Source organism: Callorhinus ursinus, unplaced genomic scaffold, assembly GCF_003265705.2.
Source record: "Callorhinus ursinus isolate GAN/ISIS: 27379988/994484 unplaced genomic scaffold, GSC_fseal_2.0 scaffold1, whole genome shotgun sequence".
NCBI classification, from domain to species: domain Eukaryota; kingdom Metazoa; phylum Chordata; class Mammalia; order Carnivora; family Otariidae; genus Callorhinus; species Callorhinus ursinus.
Window position 1 is genome coordinate 70,676,847 of NW_027397063.1, and position 22,406 is coordinate 70,699,252.

Sequence of the window (22,406 nt, forward strand, 5' to 3'; positions counted from 1 at the left end):
TGATAGACATTGGGGAGGGTATGTGCTACGGTGAGTGCTGTGAATTGCGCAAGACTGTTGAATCACAGATCTGTACTTCTGAAACAAATAATGTAATATATGTTAAGAAAAAAAAGAAGAAGACAGCAGGAGGGGAAAAATGAAGGGGAGTAAGTCAGAGGGGGAGACGAACCATGAGAGATGATGGACTCTGAAAAACAAACTGAGGGTTCTAGAAGGGAGGTGGGTGGGGGATGGGTTAGCCTGGTGATGGGTAATAAAGAGGGCACGTTCTGCATGGAGCACTGGGTGTTATGCACAAACAATGAATCATGGAACAGTACATCAAAAACTAATGATATAATATATGGTGATTAGCATAACAATAAAAAAGGGGGGGGAAGATGAGAAGCTCGGGCACCTGGGTGGCTCAATTGGTTAAGCCACTGCCTTCGGTTCAGGTCATGATCCTGGGGTCCCGGGATCAATCCCTGCTCAGCCGGCAGTCTGTTTCTCCCTCTGACCATCCTCCCTCTCGTGCTCCCTATCTCTCATTCTCTCTCTCTCAAATAAATAAATAAAATCTTAAAAAAAAAAAAAAGATGAGAAGCTCTTCACAGTAGTATATCCTTTCCGTCAATTCATGTCGTAATACTCACAGCCAATATGTATCGAGGGCCAACCAGGTGGCACACCTTACAGGCAGGAAAGTGCACTACTATGTTCCCTAACTTGCCAGATCCTAACATCATCCTGGGTACTTGTTACCGACTCTGCTCCCCAGCCGCAACCCCGCCCCCCCCAAAAAGCAGGCTGCCTCAAAATCTAATACACAGCCTGGGAACTGCGTCTTCAACAAGAGCCCCAGGTGATCCTTAGGATCGCGCAGACTGGAGACTGGTGACATAGTAGATCAGGTAGGACCGGGTGTAGGACACCCAGGTCCACTGACTCTATCATTTCCTCACTATGAGAGGCTTGTGGAGCCTCTCTGAACCTCAGTTAAGGATCTGTGATTTCGGAATGATAAGAGCATATACCTGCAGGATAACTCAGAGGAATAAATAGATGTCTTAGCACACAGCCTCCCCGTTGTGGCATCATCACTCGTCCTAATAACCCTGTAAACTCACATCCCTAATGGACCTAGAGGATATAATACTAAGTGAAATAAGGCAGTCGGAGAAAGAAAAATATCATATGATCTCACTCATGTGTGGAATTTAAGAAACAGAACAAATGAACAAAGAAAAAAGAAACCAAGAAACAGAATCTTAACTATAGAGAACAAACTGATGGTTAACAGGGTGGGGGTGGGTGGAGAATGGGAGAAATAGGTGATGGGGATTAGGAGTGCACTGATCCTGTTGAGCACTGAGTCATGTAGACAACTGTTGAATCACTATATTGTAAACCTGAAACTAATAACACTGTATGTTAACAATACTGGAAATAAATTTTTTAAAAAAATTAAAAATTAAATAAAAACAGCAACCCTAGTATTTTTGCTCAGTGCTACACAATCTGCAGTTGAAGTTTCTGAGACCAGGATTTAAACTCAAATCTTACCGTGAGTAAAGCCTAAGTTCCTACAGCCAGCAGTAGGGGAAGGAGGAATTAAACAGGGGGGAGGCCTAGGGCCACAGAATGACCTACATATCCAGGTCTGGCTCCAAATTCTTGCCTGGACCCGGCTCATACTGCATCCTCAGGAGCAGCCATCAGGCAGGAGCTCTGGCCAGCAAGATGCCCCCAGCATCACAGTAAGGAAACAAAGTTTGCCTTGTACTTTCTTCTGCCTCTGATCCTGCTCCTCTCCTGAGTACCACCCCCATTCCTCTTCCTTGGGGGATCATCCAGAATCCCCACTTCTGCTCCAGGTCTGCACCCAGCCCAGCCCTAGGGAGCTCCCCTCCTGGGAGGCAGGCTGGGTGTACAGTTGGAGAGGCTGGCCTGGGGAACAGGGTAGGCTGTGTTTCATTCCACAACTTCGAAGCCTGGTGATGTCTCTTCACCCTGGGAGGCCCCCTCTCTGCTGCAGGGCTCATTTGCAATAGTGCTCTTAGCACAGTACCTGGCTCACCCGTCAACTCATCAATAGCACCCGATCCTTGGCCCATCACCTCCCACTGCGACCTTGTACTTAAAGTGGAGCCACCTGTGATTCACACATTAGCACATAGTTCATTAATGAGCCCCCATTCATTTGTTCACACAAATATGCACCAAATATAGGTGCTACAGAGATAAACAGGGTCCAGCCCCTGCCCCTGGGGCCTTAGAGGAAGAGAAAGACCCATAAAATGATGGGTGTAAATCCATGTAAGGCATTCAGAACTAAAGCCTGGGGTGGTACCAACTCCATTAGGAGTTGGTAATGTTCCTCCTGGGTTCCGAAGGATGAATAGGAGTTTAACAGGCACAAAAAGGCATACCCAACAGAGAGAATGGTAGTCCAAAGGCTTAGCCATGGAAGAAGGCCCACTGTAGTCAAGGAATGGTGAGAAGCTATGAGGGATGAGGGCGCATGAGGGCTTGCAGTGATGGAAAATGGGATTCAGCGTCTGCTCCAGACGTAGTGTTTCTAGCCCCAATTCATCCTGCAAGAAACTGGGACTGGTAGAGGTTTCCTAAGCGAGCAAGGAATGTTATGATTTTCTCTAAACTCAGTGTTGAGCTCCTGGCCCTAAAAAGGGCTTTGATGGGATGTGAAGAGGAGCCATTTCAGTTGAGAGAGGAAAAGGTGCCAGAGACCATCTTTACTCACCCCTGTGACCCCCGGTCCACCAACCGCTGACCTGGTGGGTCCCAAACTCTAGTCAAGTCCCCACGGGAACACCAAGCTCCAGAAATCGGATCTCCATGTTTACAGAGTGATGGGAAGAGAGGGTAGGAAACACGGTTGGGACCAGCTGCAAGGGTAACCTGCAGGTGAGCCGGAGAGATGTCAGTTTGTGTCTGGTGGCTCACAGCGTCCTGAAAGGAGCCTGACAGACCTGGGTTCCGATCCCACCCTGCACCCCTTACTGCCTGCATGACCTCGGGTTATGCATTTGATCTCTCCCAGGCTGTTTTCTCATCCATTAAATGGAGAGCCACCCCACCTCAAAGACTGTTCTGAGGGTTTGTTTCAAGTGGCCAGCATGGTGTCCTCTGTGAGGAACGAGGGACCTCTAGATATTACTGAACTGATTAACGGCCTCACTTTTATCTTGTGGAGGAGGGAGACGTCCGACGAAAAGACTTCAAATTGAACGGGCCCCACGGAGCACAGGATGGAATCAGCCCCCACCCCCACCCCCCCAGACACGCGCTGGGCTGTGGTGAATTCCTAGGGGAGGCCCTAATCGGTCCCTTCCAAGTTGCTTTCTGCCCCTCCTTGGCTGTTCGCAGTTTCTGTCCGAGCAGATCGCATTTCCCACCTGAGCCAGCGGCCCCGAGGCCTGTGGCCCGTGCAGCCGGGCGGCTCAGCAGGCTCACATGACAAGCTGGCAGGGCGCGGCTGTTCCTGGCAAGGACATGAATAATACAGGCCTTTTTCCGCAAACTCTGACAAACATTCTGAAGTGACAAGTAAAAACGCTGGATCCAAATTCTCACCGGGGCTGAGGGCAGAAGAGGCCAAAACAACTCGCCTTTATCAGGTCTCAATCATGGAAGTGAATCAGAGCTCTGCTGGGGGAGTGGGGGCCAAAGGAAACTACTGGTGATAAATGCCAAGAAATGCAAGGAAATCTCGGGGGGGGGGGGGGGGGCTAGGGGGGGGAGTGGTCAAGCTCCTTGCAGAACAAACCGCCTATACTGCCTGAATGCCGTGTCGGTGGAATGTTCCAGAATCCCAGGGGCACAGAGAAAGGAGCCCACGTGACTTGCTGGCTAGGGAGTGAATGGGGCCATGATTTCATCTCCGCAATAGCCGGAAATCACTGCGACCACCACAGGCAGCCCAGAGAGCCCTGTGACAGGAGACCTTATGAAGAGCCGGCCCACGGCCCTTTGCGAGCAGGGGTACAAGTGGGGTGGGGCTTAACAGGATTCTGTCTCCTTCGTCTGTACTACAGCAGCACCAAAACCAGGGCCAGTAGCAAGGCTTGGTTAGTCTGAATGACTGAAGAAAGACGTGGTGTGGAGAAAGAACACAGGCTTTGGACGCAGGAGCGCCTGTCAGTAACTCTGCGGATTTAAACAAGTTCTCTCTGAGCCTCAGTCCCTTCGTCAGGCAAATGGGGTGATGACATGTACTTGGAAAGGTTCTTAAAGAATTAAAATAATGAATGTAAAAGCCCCTTAAAATGGTGCTCGGTAGGTAGCAGACACTCAATAAAGTGACTTCTCAGACTAGTCTTCAAATATCTTGAGACCTTCAGTATCAACTCTTCCTAATTCTTATGGAGGCAGGGGGAGACTGGGGGGAGTCAAAAGAGAATGTAAAACGGAAGATGATGAACCAAAGGAAAGTACAGGGAGACCTCTAATGTCACACCTGCCTGTGTGGCCTTGGAAAGTCACATATTTCTGTGGATCTCAGAACTTTCTACGGGTCTCAGAACTTCCTGTGGTAAGATGGGGCTAGAGTTGATCGGTGCTCTTCAAACTGTGCTTCAGGAACCCTAGAGAGTCTGTGGAGACCCTGAGGGGCTGTCTTGGGGGTGGGGAGGAGAGAGACACGCAGGCCCTCACACAGCTTCAGGAAGCTTCCCATGGAAGGCTTCCTTCTGAAGAAACAGTTCCGCACTCTATCCTGAGCCCGTTGAAAATCAATGCTTTGTCTAACATCACCAGTGTCCTCCCAAAGACCAGTTCTCTCCAGGAACCTAGTCCAGGGCTAAGGTAAGGTAAGGGAGGTATCTAGAGTGCAAAATTTAAGGGGGCCCGCACCCTCAGGGTCATGTGAGTACAGGGTTGGCATCTGAGTGTGCCTCCTTAAGTTCGGCACCTGAGGCACCTGGCTTGCCTGGCCACTACCAGCCCTGAGTCCCCAGCCCTTCTTCAGTGCCCGTCTTTGGCATTTGGCACTTCCCTCTCTGGAAATTTCTCACCATTACCTTCTATGGCACTGCCTTCTGCAGGTAATGTTCTGCTTTCCGGCTCCTCTCCTTCCTCCTGGGCAAGAAGAATGGGGTAGAGAAGTGGAGGGGGGAAAAGCATGGAGAAGACAGTGTGGGGAGGGGCTGTCGGGTCTGGTTGTGAAAAAGCAGAGTGTGAGGGGTTAGTTGAAGTGCAAGAGGCAGGTGGGCAAGGTAGAGAAGCAGCCGGGACAGGGAGATGTTCTCCTCTCCCCTGACAGAATCTTCTTTCCCATCCACTTCTTCCTTCCTCGCCCCACTGGCCGGGCCAAAGTCAGGTCCACATCACCTGATACTAGGTCCCTCCCAGTAGCCTGCTGAACCATACCTGCTTCCCATCTTTCTCTACATGCAAGACTATGCCCCAAGTCCAGCTCTGAACAATTATTCCCCTCCTTGGAGACAAAATGGCATCTTCCATGTTTGCTCCACTAAGCCCAAATTCCTCACTCGCATCCCACCCCCAAGCCTCCAAACAACACTCCACCATGTGCAAATGTGCCCCTAAGCCATAGGTGACCAAATGCACCACTGCTCCCTGAATTCACCTGAGCCCTCTGCCCTGACTTTGATCCTGCTCTTTTCTTCCTCCAGGAACCCTCCCCGCTCACCCCAATTCCACCAGTGGAATCTTTGCAATGAAAACAGCACACGTCCTCTCCTCTCTTTGCAGGTCCTGCATTCAGACTTCCCAAAGCCTAGAGCTGTTTGCAGATGTTGGAGAGTACACTTTCCTCCTTCTGCTCAGCCAGTATTTTCAATATGTCAATATTGCAAAAGCAAGGCCCTTGCCTTGTTCTCAGTGACGAGCCACGGGGTGGAAAGCAAACACCCGGCCTGCTGAGATCCACGCCTGAGACAGGCTACACCGAACAGTGCGCCTTCAACCACAGGAGAACTGCCCTCTCCACCATTTCTCTCTTCCGCTTTGCACCTAGCCCAGCTGCGGGCTCCAGCGGGCACTCCGTAAATACTAATTGAATTAATTAATGAGATCCTCCTGTTGGGAGCACAGAACTAACTCCAGAAAAAGTAATTACGGAATGATTTCCATACAAAAATAATTTTCTTGCCTTTTCCATGTGAAGATGAACGACCCCTCCAATGATAAAAAAAAATGTTCTAAAGCTGGATTGTGATGATGGTGGCATAACTCAGTACATGAACTACAAGTCCCTGCATTTACACTTAAAGGAACTTAATTTCATGAAATATAAATTGTACCTCAGTAAAGTTGTTTTAAAACACTGTGTGATTTCATGGTGGCATACTCCATTTGGCTGAGGAATAAGCTGAGTCACGAGCACACTTAACAATGACACGTAACCCAGCCTGTAAGTTGCGGCTCTGAGCTCAGCGTTAGTCCCCATGGGTCAGCAGCAGCTGTCCATGTTTGGGTCTGGGGAACGTCCCAGAATAGTGTGACTTGTCGGGGTGGGGAGAACACCAGGGTGGCCAGGGTTCAGGTCAGTCGACAATCAGGACACCGTGTCAAGTGAACTGATCCTACAGAACATTCCACATGGGCCTCTTGAGTGGATCAAGGCTAAAGAATCTGACCCAGATCAGAATCGCTCCCCTGAGGAAGTGTCCTCCGGCCTCAGCCTGTGGCTCACTCACACGGTATCCGTGAGCTTCCTCCACAGCAAATCCACGGTTCATGATGTCACACTCAACTGGGCTATTATTTAATTAATATTTGTCTCTCTCTGTAGACCATATGCTATGTGAGGTCAAGGATCCAGCTCTTAGGCTCCCGGGGCCTATTACAGAAGCAAGCGCATGGTAGAGGGTCATGAAAGAGTTGACTGAGGGGCGCCTGGGTGGCTCAGATGGCTAAGCGTCTGCCTTCGGCTCAGGTCATGATCTCGGGGTCCTGGGATCGAGCCCCGCATCGGGCTTCCTGCTCTGCTGGGAGCCTGCCTCTCCCTCTGCCTCTCCCTCTGCTGCTCCCCCTGCTCGTGCTCTTACTCTCTGTCAAATAAATAAATAAAATATAAAAAAAAAAAAATAAAGAGTTGACTGAATGCTGAAGGAGTGAGTGGACCCTCTTCACCGACTAAATTAAGACAAGGGACACACACCCATTTTCTTTCAGGGTAGCACGCCAGGCAGCTGGATATTTAAGATTGGAAAGGGCCCCATGGAGAGGAGAAGAGGGAACCAACGTTCTCCAGGGCAATTCACAACACTGCCCCCACGTAGCCTCACCACAATCTAGACACTAGATATGGTTATTGTCCTATTTATGGGTGGAAAGGGAGATTTTGCAAGCAGAAACCAGATCTGCCAGGCCAGAAAGGCCAAGCTCTTTCCCAGCCATCCCGGTCGCTTCAGTGCAAGCTCCAGGTTATCACGGCACAGGCAGGTGGTTGAGCGTCTGAGGGCCAGTGAGGTGGCCCATGCCATCTTCCTCCAGCCTTTGCCCGCAGTGTGCGTGAGCCAGGTCTGGGTGCACAGCAGGTTCATGGAACAGAATCATGTCTCCACAAGACTGTGGTGCAGAGCCTGAGCCTCACTCACACCTGGACAGCAGCCCATGCTCTGTGCAGGCCTCCAAGGAACTCCCCTTTTCCCCTGGGAAAGCACTTCCCAGCTATTCCATTTCCCACCGCCACATCACGAAGAGCTGACGCCCCAGAGAACACCCACGGCATGCGTTCCTCCTCCCCCTCGTTCCCAAGGGGAGAGCCTGAGCCTGAAGTTTCGGACAGCAAGGTGCGTACCACACAAGGAGCTACCTGCCGTCACAGAGATGGTATAACACAATGAAGGTGAGGATGGACTTGGGTGTCAAACCTTCCGGGTTCAAGTCCCAACTTACTCACCACGTACTAGCTGTGAGACCTCCCGGGCCCTAGTTTCCTCATTTGTCAAGTGGGGTATTAACAGTCTTAACTCTTAGGGTTGCTGTGGGCATTAAATGAGTTCCTACGTAAAAAGCACTCAGTACCTGGCACAGAATAAATGCTATAGAATTGTTAGCTACCATGATGATTTTTCCCAGCACATTAAAGCTGCCCCTCTGTCTGTAAGTGAAGGAACAGAAGATGCTGAGCATAAGGAAGGCCTGAGGTGATGGCAGATTCCCTTGGCATTTCAGGCCTCCAAACACTGAGAAAATAGCCATCCTGGCCTAAGTCCAGAGGCTTCTTTATCTCAGCTGCCAGTGAGGACAGATGTTTGCATACTGGCACCAGGGAGGGACAGGGTGGAGAGAGAGAACTTACCCCACAGCAGAGTAAAAAAAAAACAAAAATCAACACTCACAGGTTGTTTGCTCATCTGTGGTAAAAAACAAACAAAACAAACAAAAAAAAAACTTCCTTGGAAAAATACGCAGCTCTAGAAAATACCACTTTCCTGGAGCCACCCAGGACAATGAAGAAGGATCTCCTAGAACTAGCTCGTTAGGTCAAAGGACAAAGAAGTCAGACTTCAGGGCAGCTCCAGAAATGAAGGAGGGGGTTATCAGCACAAGGTCCACTTGCTTCTCACATTTAAAAGGCTGGGGTCTAGATTCATACAGCCAGACCTGAAGGTGCCCAAAGGGTAAGAGTCACACAACCAGCCATCAGAGAAATGCAAATTAAGACCATAATGAGACACCACTGCCCACCTATAAGAACAGCTAACATGAACATATGACCGTACCAAATGCTGGCAAGGAGGTGGACAAAGTGGATCTCTCCCACTCCCACTTCTGGTGGGAGTGCTAAATGGTACAGCCACTCTAAAAAACAATTTGGCAGTTTCTTAAAAAATTAAAACTATGCTTGCCATACAACTCAGCAATTGCACGGCTGGGCATTTATCCCGGAAAAACAAAACTTTATGTCTACACAAAAACCTGTACAAAATTGTTCGTGGCAGCTTTATTTGTAATAGTCAGAAACTGGAAACGACCAAAACGTCCTTCAAAAAAGGTCAGTGATGAAACTAGTGCATCTATCCCATGAAATGCCACTCAGCAACAAAAAAGAGCAAACTACTGATAAATTCAACTACCTGGATGGACCTGAGTGTATGATGATGACTGAAAACAAGCCAGTCTCTGAAGGGTGCATATCGTAGGTCTCTATTTACAGAACATTCTCAAAAGGACAAAATTATAGAGATGCAACACAGACGGGAGGGGCCGCAGCAGTGTGACCATGAAAGGGCGGCAGGAGGGAGAACTTTCTGGTGATGGACCAGTCTACCTCAGGATCACAGTAGTGGCTCTGCTAATCCACCCATGTGAGAAAATGATATAGAAACATACACGCATTGTACCAATCTCACATTCCTGGTTTTGATACTGTATTATAATTACGTAAGATGAAGCCATTGGAACAAACTAAACGAAGGATGCACTGGACATCTCTGTACTATCTTTGCAAGTCCCAGTGAATCTGCAATTGTTTCAAAATAAAACATGAAAAAAGAGAGGTGCACAGGCTACCGGCAGGGCAGCTGGGCTTCCAGCCCACATCCTTCTCCAAAATCGTAGTCCGCCAATTAGATAAGTATAATTTCACATGCAGCATGATATTTCATACTGCCATGCCTCTGCACGTACAAACTTCTACCCAGACTGCCCTCCCTCCACCTAGCTAACTTTTCATTTCCTTTACAGCCCAATTCACATACCTTCACCTCCTAGAAGCTTCCCCGACATCCTGTGCTAAGATTACTGATCTTTCAGCGTGTCTGGGTGGCACAGTTGATTGAGTGTCCGACTCTTGGTTTTGGCTCAGGTCATGATCTCACAGTTCTGAGATCGAGTCCCACATCTGGCTCCATGCACAGAGTCTGCTTGGGATTCTCTCTCCCTTTGCCCTTCCCCCTCCATGCTCTCTAGTGCACACTCTCTCTCAAATAAATAAATCTTAAAAAAAAAATTACTTATCATTCTTTGTACTTCCCTGTACCTACGTTCTCAACTGAATTGTGATTATTAGTTTATGTATCTCACCACACGCAAGCCTCGGAATTGGAAAATATATTTTCAAACTTCTCCAACAAAGGACTTGTTTGTAGAGTATACAAAGAACCCAACTCAATCATAAGAAGATAAACAAATCTTATTCTTTAAATGAGCATTTCTTTAAGGAAATGCAAATAAAATCACAAGATATCACCACAGACCTACTAAAATAGCTAAAATGTATAAGACTTACCATACCAAGTGCTGGCAAGGAAATGGAGCAATAGGAACTCTCATGGAGTAATGTAAAATGGTACAACCACTCTAGAAAACAATTTGGCAACTTTTTTTTTTTTAAAGATTTTATTTATTTATTTGACAGAGAGATAGAGCCAGAGAGCACAAGTGGAGGGAATGGCAGAGGCAGAGGGAGAAGCAGTCTCCCCACCCAGCAAGGAGCCCTACGCGGGGCCCGATCCCAGGACCCTGGGATCATGACCTGAGCCAAAGGCAGACGCTTAACCATCTGAGCCACCTGGGTGCCCCAATTTGGCAGCTTCTTAAAATGTGAAACGTACACCTACCGTAGGACCCAGCCATTGTACTCTTAGGGGTTGGGGCAGGAAAAAGAGTTCACAGGTCCCCACAAAAATTTTTTTAACAAATGCTTGCATTGGCTTTATTTTAATAGCCAAAAATTGGGAACCACCCAAACGTCTGTTAATAGATAAATGGATAAACAGATAGTGGTTTTTCCTTACAGTAGGGTGCTATTCAGCAATAAAGTAATGAGCTATTCATATACACACAACATGGATGAATGTCAGATAATTAAGGAGTATTCTTGTTGTGATGAGCACCAGGTTCATGTATGGAAGTGTTGAATCACTGTATTGTACACCTGAAACTAATAATACACTGTATGTTAACTAACTGGAATTTAAATAAAAACTTTTAAAAAATAAAAATAATAAAACCTTTAAAAAATTGTGCTGAGAGTAAGAAGAGCACGTGCTGTGTTATGCTATTTACATAAAGTTCTAGAAAATGCAAACTAATCTATAGTGATAGAAAGCAGATTATGGTTTGCCTGGGAATGGGAGGCAGGACATGGGAGGCAGGCTGGGAGGAGGGAGGGATAAGGCAAAGGAGGAAACTTTGGGGGGTAATGGTTATGTTCATGAACTTGACTGTAGGGAGAATTTCATGAGTGTATACATATGTCAGAACTCATCAAGCTGTGAGGTTTCAATATGTTGTCTGTCAATTAGACCTCAGTAGAGCTGTATGAAAAAAAAAGAAAAGAATGGGGACCATTCATCAGGCATCTACTTTGTGGGAAGAGCATTATATAAATAATTATTAATCTTCACTCAAGGTAGGGGTTACTCAGCCCATCTTACATATGAGGAAACTGAGTCAGAAAGGCCAGGTAGTCACGCTACTATGGCCAAACGAGGCTCAAACCCAGTTCAAATGTCCTCAAAGCTGGGACACTTGTCTCTGTATTGTGAGGTCTTCCAACAATGGTGAACTTCCAGTAAGAAGCCAGAAATGATGCCCCCTGGCTTCAACAAGACCTCTAGGATGTGAACAGAGGAGGATGAAGGGCTGGCAACATTGAGATGCCAGGGGATCTGTGGCATCATTGAAAGGACACCCTCTCCCTTCTGGGCTGCCATTGCCACAAATTCCTCCAAGGCCCAAACCCAGCCCATCACAGGTTTTGGGCCAGACAGGCCAAGGCAGGAAGTGGGCTGTACCTGTCTCTGGAACATCCTTCCCTGGGCAGCTAGAGTGGCTGGGTGGGCAGGACCCTGGTCAGACACTCAGGAGAACAGACTCCATTTCCACTTGTCATAGACAAGGCCCTTCCCCTTTCTGGGCCTCCATTTCCTTAGATGGAAGACGTGAAGGCCAACCAACCAGCTTTCCAAGGACCTCTTTCAGCCCTGATTCACATTCCAAGCACCCTGCTGAAGTGAGCTTTTCCTCCTCCTGACGTTGATAAGGGCCAGAGAGGAAAAGGCTTCTTGATTATCTACAAAACTGTCCACCCCGCTCCCCCACCCCCAACCCCAGCTTCACAGTCAAAGACACTTGGCAGTGCCAAACCAAATCTTTCCCTCTGCCACTCTGCCTCCTCCCCCCAGCCCTACCTTCTGCAATAATCTTCCAAAGACCCCGGCCCACTATTGCTGCTTTGCTCCCTCGTTAGCAGGGTGAGCCCTTGGACACACAGACAATTTCTCCCTTTAGAATTCTTGGAGACGATGTATGGTTATGGGCTCATATATGTCGTATACAGTCACGATGTAGGAGTGTTCCTCCCCTTGTCCCTTGTTGTGCCTGTATGCTCAAGGCCGAGCCAGAATCTCTTGCCCAAACAGGCCAGGATATGTGGCTCGGTACACAATCTCTGTGAAGCTGAATTAAATCCCTCTTGCCAGAGGAATAATCACTTACCCAAACATGGAGGAAAACCAAACAGATCCATCTCAGTATGTTCCCCTGGCAAGAGCACCAGGAGTCCAGAGGCTAAGAAGGCCTCTGCTTCCAGATGACTCAGAGACCTGGGGCCAACAGCACCCCAACTCACCTCCCGGGGTGTCACATGAGTGAGGGGACTATGCTAAAGAACTCTATGGACCTCCCAGCTCTGACGCTATCTTACTGTAGACTGAAGAGTCCTCGGGGTCTGAAAGGAACAGTGTGGCCTTTTGTGAAGCCCCAAGCACTGCCACCGCAGCTGTTCACAGAGCGGCAGAGATGGAATGAGGTACCCCAAGGGAAGGGACTCCTCTTGTTAGAACTGCATTTGGGAACCCCCGCCCATGTAGGCACCGACTTGCTGCAAAGAGCACCCACTAATTCTGAGAAGCTGTGGAGTCCCAGCCAGGCTCAGCTTACATCTCGGTTGCTTGTGGACTCTGCCATCTTGGTTAAGTCTCTTTACCTCTGCGAGAGACTCCATTTCCACATTGGCCTCGTGAGAACAGAAAAACCTACCCTGTTAGGTCATTGCCGAGTTCAGTGAGATCCTACAAACAGAGCACGAAGCACGGTGCCTAGAGCCATGACTAAGCCTTCCCTACCCTTCCCTGCCCTTCCTCATACACATACCTAAAAGTCCTCAGAATTAAATCTGCCCAGCTGGTTTCACTGACCTGGAAAACAAAACCCCTGAAGAGGAAGGGGTCTTAATTCCAAGCACACCAGGGGACCACTGCATGAATTGCATGGGGGCTGGGGCAGCAGCTACTGGGGTGGGGTCTGGGAAGGGTAGAGGCAGGGCTGGCCCTGGAGACCATCCACCATGTCCCCTTGCCAGTCACATACAAGGGCTCAGTGGTCAGGAGGCTTCCTGAGCAGTGCTGCATTCCACCAGCCTCCTTCCCTGCCTCCCCAGGAGCAAGTACCTTCCCCCTCAGCCACGAACAGTCACCAGCAGTGTGACCTGGCTTCTTAAAATGAGGGTGTAGGACCAAATGGCCCCTCTAGTCCTTTCCACCTTTTTAAATTTTTCTGAACTACAATTCTACAAGGTGAACTGATGCTTAACTGATAGCCCCAGCTTCTCCCCATCCCCTCCTCCAGGATGCATGAAGGGGGGGAGGGGGGCAGGGAACCCAAAAGTTCTGAAAGTAGAGGGGGAAGGGCCGAGGCTAGGGCTCCATTATGCTAATTTAATTAGCTCTAATCTGCCCACAGCAGGGCCTTGAAGAAAGAGGCTTTTGTTTAAATTTCACATTTGGCAGGAAGTGCTCCTTCTCCTCCCCCCTCCCACCCCCCAGTGGAGTTTAAGAGTCAAAAGCTCTAATTTCAGTCCTGGCTCTCACATCTAGCAGCGCTGGGGCTTCCTTTTCACACTTCTTTGACGACTCCTTGATTTTTCCAGGAAGGAAATATGTCCCAGATGTCTGTCAGTAAAAGGAGAGTTTTTATCTACCCTTATAAAAGGGCGTCAGTAATTCACAGATTCCCCAAGAAGCGAGCGACAAGGCAGGGAAAGGCCAGCGGACTTCCCTCCACTGATAAACCAAAGGTTTACCAATCAACTAAACCCCCTCCCATGGGCAGGGAGCTTCACGACTATCTTACAGGATAATAAGAACAGAAATCTCCCTCTTGTTCATACATCCAACCAATGCTTACTGAGTACCTACTCTTCCCAGGAGAGGAGGGAGAAGGGTGTGTGGGGGGGCGGGGGGAGTGACTTGCTTCATGCCTCCCAGCCTGGTGGTGACACAGCAAGCCTGTAATCTGAATCTCCAAAACCAAAAAGCCCTGGTTTGTAGCACTGGCTAATTTCCGCGCTGTAAACTTCCCCACCATGGCCAATTTCCGGCTATCAACAATGTTTAACAAGCAGTTTGCAAAATTCCTGAATATTTAAAAATCAGCTCTCTGAAAGCCTCCGGACTAGAAGCGAATTCTCCTGGCTCCTAATTGAGTGTTCTTTCTGCCTCACCCCTCTACCTCCTGGCAGGAGGAGTCAATGTGCTATGGGGGCTGAAAGAGAAGCCTTCATGAAACCTACCTGAAGGATTGTTAACAGTGGTTGGATTTCAGGCATATTTTATTTTCTTCCACGTCCGTATTTTCCCAAATATCTTATGAGCACATATTACCTTTACAATCAGAACTTACCTGGGTAATAAGTCATTTTTTAGTGAGCTGAGTGGAATGCTTTGCTATCACCTCCCCACATAATTTCTGTCTTTCTGTCACCCTTGGGCATGAGAGAGAAAGAGAGAATTTCCTAGAAGCCCAACTTCCCTGGCAGAACAGAGCAGGTGCACCTAAGTTCAGCCGTACACCTGAATCTAGTGCAGTCTTACATGGAGGACAAATTCGTGCCCTTTGGAGTTCAAATTTCACTAGCAATCGAGAAAATACAACTTCCTGTCCAAAAGCCATGCTCTAAAAAAATCAAAGGCTCTCCAGCCATCAAATGACCTTGCCCCCCAATGCGCAGAGGTGGAAGCAGATGGTTTGACTGTGTCAGAAACAACTGCTCCTTCTCCCTGAGGCTTAGAGAAAGAGGTTTCCCCAGATGAGGAGGCCTTCTGCCCTCTTAGATGCCCCCAAGCTGGGATTCAAGCGGTCTTACCTCAGTGCTGGGACGCAGGCCTGGCACCCGGGCTTGGGCCCGCTCAAGGAGGCCAGTTCATTTCAGCTGGGCTCCAGGATCTCACTGCTCCTCCCTCTCTGCACAACAGGCTCTATGTTGCCTGCAGAGAAGAGAAAAAAATAAATAAATAAATAAATAAACCGCAGGCACACAAAGAAAAGTTGCAGACAGAGCACCAGAAGCGCGCGTATGTTAACACATGCAAGAGGTTAGTACCCTTCCTCCTCCCACGCCCCGCCCTGGTCACTCCTGACCCTTTGGAGCCCCTTCCAGAATGACAGCCCCACCTGAGAGAGCCAGGCCGCTTTCCCAGGGCTCAAACCACCCATCTGTTCGCCCAGACCTACCCCTCCTGCAGCAGCACAATTTCAGTGAGCTGTAGGTGAAGCAAAGCAAACTCTACCACAGTCCCTTAGTCCCGTGCTCCTCGCTGTTATTAGTAAGGAAAGCAAGAGAAAGAAAACTACAGTTGTGGCCCCAAGTTTCGTGTTTAGATAAGGCTTATGGATAGCTGGTTTCAATCAACCAATATATCATCACACTTGCCCCGTCTCCCTGTGACCGATAGTATAGTGTGTGTAATGTTACAAATGTGAATTCAACTCCTGATTTATTTTGAGAGAATTTTTAACGGAAACTAAGTTTCCAACCCCTATATTGTTATAGCTGCCTGGGTGGATGGCATTTGTTTTTCAAGTAACTGTTGGTCTTCCGAATGTCAAAGAAATTTATGTCCCATCTAGAAATTTTAGAAAATAGAGTTCAGTCAGAAGGAAAAAAATTACCTATTCTTCTCTCTCCAGGATAACTACAGATAACACACCCTTCCTGGTTTTATTTGGTGATCTGGAGTTTTTACAAAGATGCAAGAAAGCGAGGCATGGCTTAGTGCAATGTTATCATCGGTCTTCGGCAGGGGCTACGGAACCTGTCCCTCGGTGGCCAGACCAGAACTGTCACCCCACCCCCAAGGGCTGGCCGTTACCAGTGTTTTTTTGTTAACTACAAATAGTCCGTAAAACTAAATCTTGGGGGAAATCCATGGTTATTTCCTTAAGACCCAGTCAAAGAGTTTCCAAATGTCTCAGGCTTGGCCTGCTGCCTCCAGGACTTCTGTGCTATATAAACTGCTCCAGGCACTGGCGAGAGGTGCCCCAGTGCTCCAGGCCTGGCCTCCCCTCCCTCCCCTCTGCCCAGCCCCTCCCTCACCCACATCCTCCCTCACCCACATCCTCGCTCACCACATGTAACATTTCCAGTGCAAATGAGCACCCAGTGCCAGCAGTCTGGGTCGTCACTTGCTGTGTTCCCATTCAGCTCAGCCCAAGTGGAAGACCTGACGATTAAACCAGCTCCCCTAATCAAGCTTAGGGAGGGGGTGTGTGAGAAGGAACTGGAAGGAGGAAAAGGTGAGAAATGCCCTGCGGAACAGAGAGGCGTGGTAACACACAAGTGTGGTGTCCAGGAGGAAGAGACTCTGAGATGCCATGAGAAACAACAGTCAGGCCACGAGAGTGCAGACCCCAAGAGGAAGTACGACCAGATGAAAGCGGAAGTGAAGTGAGCCACTGACGGTATGGAAATGTCAAGGTCTTGCAAGGATTCAGGGTGAGCAGAACAAAGGACAAAGGCATCAGGTGACACGAGAAAATAAAAAGCCACTTGCTGCATTTGGGCACTTTGCCTCTGTCTATAATTAATGCCGACAAAACACCAGGGGCCAAATACACGGTGCAGAGACTGGGTCGGGCTGGGAAGAGATCTCTACATGAAATGCAGCCGAGCTGGGGCCCACCTGGGAGCCTGCCCATAACCAGCCTTCCCCAGGGAACAGGACCAAGGTGCTCCCAGGGTTGGGGGACTAGGGCACCGCTCACTCACCGGAGGGAGGCTTCCTCTCTCCATCTCTCTCTAGCTAGCCTCTCTTATCCCTCCTTTGGCTCCAGGCCAAACCTTCAGTGAGACATGGGTAGTTCTCCACATAATCTGTCTAAACAGACTTCATGGATTTCTGTGGCCCTGTGACCCAGGCAAAGACCCTGGGAAGCCAAGCCTCATGCCCCTTCCCAGCTGACCAGCCCCTCTGCCTCTCCACCCCATGCACCCTACACTCCAGCCACAGCAATCTGCAGACCACTGAGGGAATGTGGGGTTCCATCCGTGCTTTTTAAAGCCTTTGGCAGATGGCTTGCAGACCTCCGATATCGCTCAAATAGGCAAGTCATTCTACCTGTCTCCCTGCTACCCAACCATATTCACACCTGGGCCTCCCGTGATGGACAAAGGGTGGAACTTGGACTTAAAAGCAACTCACCTAAATAAGGGAGCTGGACCAATCAGATACTTTCAAAATTGCAACTATGAAAAAAGACTACAGCCAGCTAGTGGTGGACCCTCGACCTTCAAGGGAAGGTAGTAGGGGTGTTAGAAGTGAATCCCATGCACAAGATCAAGTGATGGGGCCACGGGGCCCTGAAGAAGGAGAGGAAGCTGGCCCACAAAGAGAACAGGGCAGAGGTCCAGGGAGAGGCAGACAGGAAACTGTGCAGTCCCAGAGAGAGCAGATGCTTGGTGATGTTCTAGAAACTGCAAAGCTCATCTGTACTTCCTCCTTTTTATTCCTATAAGCATCCCCTGAATCCCTTCCAGAAACCCCTGAAGAGCTAGGTTTAGAGCGGCTCTGGGGTCCCAGCAGCTCCAGCTCACTGAAGTCTTCCAGGGCGGGGACTGAGAGCAGAGGTGCTCCCCCACCATCACCCGGTGCGCGGCTCTGTGCTTGGGCTCTGGCCATCCATTGTGGCTGCTCAAAAGCCCTTTTTTTTTTTTTTTTAACTTCCTTCCCAAGTTTATGGCTAGATTTTTGACAGATGAGGCAACTTGATGGGATAGACTTGGATTGCAAGTACAACTTGTACTTTGCAGAAACATGAGAAATAAACAATAACAGAGCAGTAATAACAGACAGTAGATTTTTCTGTTTTACAGTTTTGCTATTAAGTGGCTTATACTTACTCCTCCTATCACCAGACCAGTGTGACCCATTCAGCGGACCACAGAGGCCCCTTGCATTCCCTTGCCCCTGAGCCACCTATATATATATACTCATGGGCTTCCTTGCAGTTTTAATACAGCACCCACTGAATTGATGGCCCCCTGGAAGCTGTAGGTGTTCTGCTCCCCGACCTCCCTCCAATTCCACAAGGGTCACTGGCTTGACATCTAGATTTGGCTTCACCACTTGTTCTCCCGCGGCCTAACCAGCCTATGTTCTACTCCATGCCTTCCTCATGCTTGGGGCCTGTTCTCTGCCCCATCACTTCCTGCCCTCACTCCTGCCTGCACTATTCCCTCACCTGAGAGCCCCTGGCAGCTCCTAGCTAAGGTCCTCCATCAGCCCCCAAAGCATCAGAAGAAGATTCTAAGGAAGAAAGCAGACAAATGAGAGGCTGCCTTGGCCTCATTAACTCCCTCACACCTCATGTAGGTGTTTCCTTCAGATATACAAGGTGTGGGCGCTGACCACAGACCAGAGCCAGGATTTAGAGAGCCCACCAAGAACCAAAGAACCCAAAGAAGTTCACAGAATGAGCCAAGCACATACACCATAAGAATTTCATGGCCCGGGGAGCCTGGGTGACTCAGTCGTTAAGCGTCTGCCTTCGGCTCAGGTCATGGTCCCAGGGTCCTGGGATCCAGCCCCGCATCGGGCTCCCTGCTCGGCGGGAAGCCTGCTTCTCCCTCTCCCACTCCCCCTGCTTGTGTTCCCTCTCGCTTTCTCTCTCTCTGTCAAATAAATAAATAAAATCTTAAAAAAAAAAAAAATTTCATGGCCCAGCATCCCCTGATGTAAGCGTCCCCCAAACAAGGACCATTACTGATGGACTTGGTTTTGAGTCAGAGAATGGGTCAGCCTCTCCCAGGGGTAGGGTTCGGGCCCCAGGGCCCTGGCTTAAATGAAGGATCGCCATAAGGCGTACAGGAGCCTTGGGGTAAAAGATAACCCTGTTAACCCTGATTCCATTATTCCACATTATCTGGAATGTGAGCGGCTGCTCTGATTGTTTGGATATGGAAGCTAAATTAGCTAAGAGCTTTTATCGATCTTGTACATAAAATTTTCCAGGGTCTGGGTCTCTACAAATTTGCTGAGCTCTACAGTCAGATCAGAAGACACTGCACCCAAAATACAATGAGAATTTCTGCTAAAATCAGAAGATTTCCTGGATTATTTCTGCCTTCCCCTTCCTTCCGAGCTCTTGTTTCTTCTGGAAGGTTCATCTGTAGGGCCCAGACCCAACATTATAGGGCTTCTATACCAGACCAAGGGCTAACCACAATGTTCCTTTATTTTTTTTTTTAATTTAAATGTTTTTGGCAACTACTGTGTGCCAGGCACTTACTTTACTAAATTATTCATTTATTCCTCACACAATCCTGTGAGGCAAGGAGTGTTTTCTCCATTTTCAGATGAGGAAAAGGGCTTAAGTAACTAGCCGGGGCCCAAAGCTGGGAAGAGATGAAGCCCGAATTCTACCCACTGGCCTGCCTCCCCACGGCTTTCTTCCCTCAGTGTCAGGACAGAGCTCCACCAAGCTCTCTCAACAAAAGCCAGAATTAAGGAGGAGTTCAACACTGAATACTTGGGCTCTGACAAGAAAAGAAATGGTGTAAAGAATTTATTTCCAGAGAACCAGAAAAAGGAAGTTCTTCTGCCACTGCCGTATGCAAAACCCCAAAGAAGGGAGCTCCTGCTCATTTCTTTCACTGTGTTGTTAACATGTTGTCGGCGGCAAACAATCCCTCAGTTTTGACTGTGCCTATTCGAGCTGCCAATCTGGATATACGTGGAGACACACAGGCCCTTTCTATAGTCAGAACCATACACATGACTTCAGGCCTTGCCCCGCTCCTGCAGACTCCTAATCCCTGCTGCCCAAATGCAACAACTTTTAGCTCTTTGATCTAATTCTAGAAGGATCTCCGTGTATCTAAATAGCATATCTAAATAGCATACTTACATGGCCTTTTGTTTTCAATATTAGATATTATTCATTACTTCCTATTATGGAAAATGAGAATTTAGCTTGCTTTTACCACCATCCCACGTACCTCTTCTACTTCTCCTAATATAAACCTTTTTTTTTATTATTAAGTCAACACTAGATGTTACATTATTATGACCAGATAAATGATTGTTCACAGCCAAGCTCTGAGGTGTGCTCTGGTTCATTCCTTTCATGTATATTCCTTCATTGTCCTTTCTGGAGTCCATTAGTGTCTCTCTTGTTTATTTGTTTAATCTTCTACACACCTATCACTAATTTAGCCCTCACTTTGCCAACTTTTCTTTTTTTTCTTGAATCTCTCCCTTCTGGAATCTTCGGTCCTCCTACTCCAACCTGAGCTGATTGTTCTCCAGGCTTAAAGGAAAACTCCTTTTCTTCTGTCTTAATTTACCACCCTAATTTTGAAGGAAAATATCTAGAGTCGCTTCCTCAGAAAGGATGTATGGGAATTACAACAATTGAGATTTCTTATATTGGAAAATGCTATCATTCTTCCTTCACATTTGATTAATAATTTGTCTGAATATAAATTCTCAGTTGGAAATAAATCCCTCTCAGAACTTTAAAGGTAGGGCTCCATTGCCTTCTAGTTTCCAGTGCTGCCATAGAATCAGATTTCTATTCTTCTATGTGATCAGTTTAGGATTTTTTTTTCATGTCTTCAAGCTTTGCTTCTGGTTTGTGTGGGGTTTTTTCCACAATGATGTGCTTTGATGTGTGTCTTTTTTCATTCATAGCACTGGGCATTCAAGTGAGTTTTTTCATCTAGAAGCCTATGTTCCTCAGTTCTCAAAATTTTCCTTGTATTATCTCTTTGATAACTCTTCCCCTCCATTGTCTCTATTCTCCTTTTTTTGTACGTCCTCCTATTCAGATGTCGAACTTCTTAGAATGATCCTTTCTTATTTTTCCTTGCATAGCCAACCCCCCTTTTTTTTTTTGTTTCTAACCTTTCTCCAAGGCTTCTTCAACTTTATATTCAAAACCCTCTACTGATTCATTGATTTCTATCGTACTTTTAATTTCCAAGGGTTCTTTCTTATCCTCTGAATACTCCTTTTGTTGCACACTGTCTTTATTTTATTACTGTGCTATCTTGTCTTGTGTCCAGGACACCAGTAATTACAGTTTTGGTGAAGTTTGCTTCTCTCCCCAGCACTGTCTCTATTTCTTGAGAGTTTCTTTTTATGTGATTGTCTTTTGTTTCTTTTTGGTTTCTGTGTTTTATGTTTCAAACTTTTCTCAAATATCTGGAGATACTGAGCAGTCTTTTTACATTTAGAAGTGAGACCCTAAAAGCCGACCAGAAACTCCATGTACATGGGCAGAGTTGCTGGTCCAGTGGCTTACCAGAGGAGGGTTGAGAGTAATCACTCCATTTTATTTGAAGAACTCTCTAAAGGCTAGTGAAGCAAAAGCAAAAATGAACTTTTGGGACGTCATCAAGATATAAAGCTTCTGCACAGCAAAGGAAACAGTCAACAAAACAAAGAGGCAACCCAAGGAATGGAAGAAGATATTTGCAAATGACACTACAGACAAAGGGCTGGTATCCAAGATCTATAAAGAACTTCTCAAACTCAACACCCAAAAACCAAATAATCAAGTCAAAACATGGGCAGAAGACATGAACGGACACTTCTCCAAAGAAGACATACAAATGGCTAACAGACACCTGAAAAAATGTTCATCATCCTTAGCCATCAGGGAAATTCAAACCAAAACCACATTGAGATACCACCTTACACCAGTTAGAATGGCCAAAATTGACAAGGCAAGAAACAACAAATGTTGGAGAGGTTGTGGAGAAAAAGGAACCCTCTTACACTGCTGGTGGGAATGCAAGCTGGTACAGCCACTTTGGAAAACAGTGTGGAGGTTCCTCAGAAAATTAAAAATAGAGCTACCCTATGACCCAGCAATTGCACTACTGGGTATTTATCCCAAAGACACAGATGTAGTGAAAAGAAGGGCCATATGCACCCCCATGTTCATAGCAGCAATGTCCACAATAGCCAAACTGTGGAAGGAGCCGAGATGCCCTTCAGCAGATGAATGGATATAGAAGATGTGGTCCATATATACAATGGAATATCACTCAGCCAACAGAAAGGATGAATACCCAACTTTTACATCAACACGGATGGGACTGGAGGAGATGATGCTAAGGGAAATAAGTCAAGCAGAGAAAGTCAATTATCATATGGTTTCACTTATTTGTGGAACATAAGGAATAGTATGGAGGACATTAG

At 47.6% G+C, this 22,406-nt stretch overlaps 1 protein-coding gene across 8 annotated transcripts in view; it reads right to left on the reverse strand.

The window, feature by feature from the left end:
• The window catches only part of ST6GAL1 (ST6 beta-galactoside alpha-2,6-sialyltransferase 1), a 158,941-nt gene that overhangs the window by 83,374 nt on the left and 53,161 nt on the right, over positions 1-22,406 (reverse strand). For 7 of the 8 annotated variants that reach the window (XM_073895909.1, XM_025876902.2, XM_073895919.1 and 4 more), the window contains exon 2: positions 15,068-15,188. The gene's annotated coding sequence lies outside the window, so the exon portion shown is untranslated. Of the gene's footprint in view, positions 1-15,067; positions 15,189-16,329; positions 16,445-22,406 lie in introns of those variants that run through there. The other variant, XM_025876911.2, reaches the window with a different exon arrangement.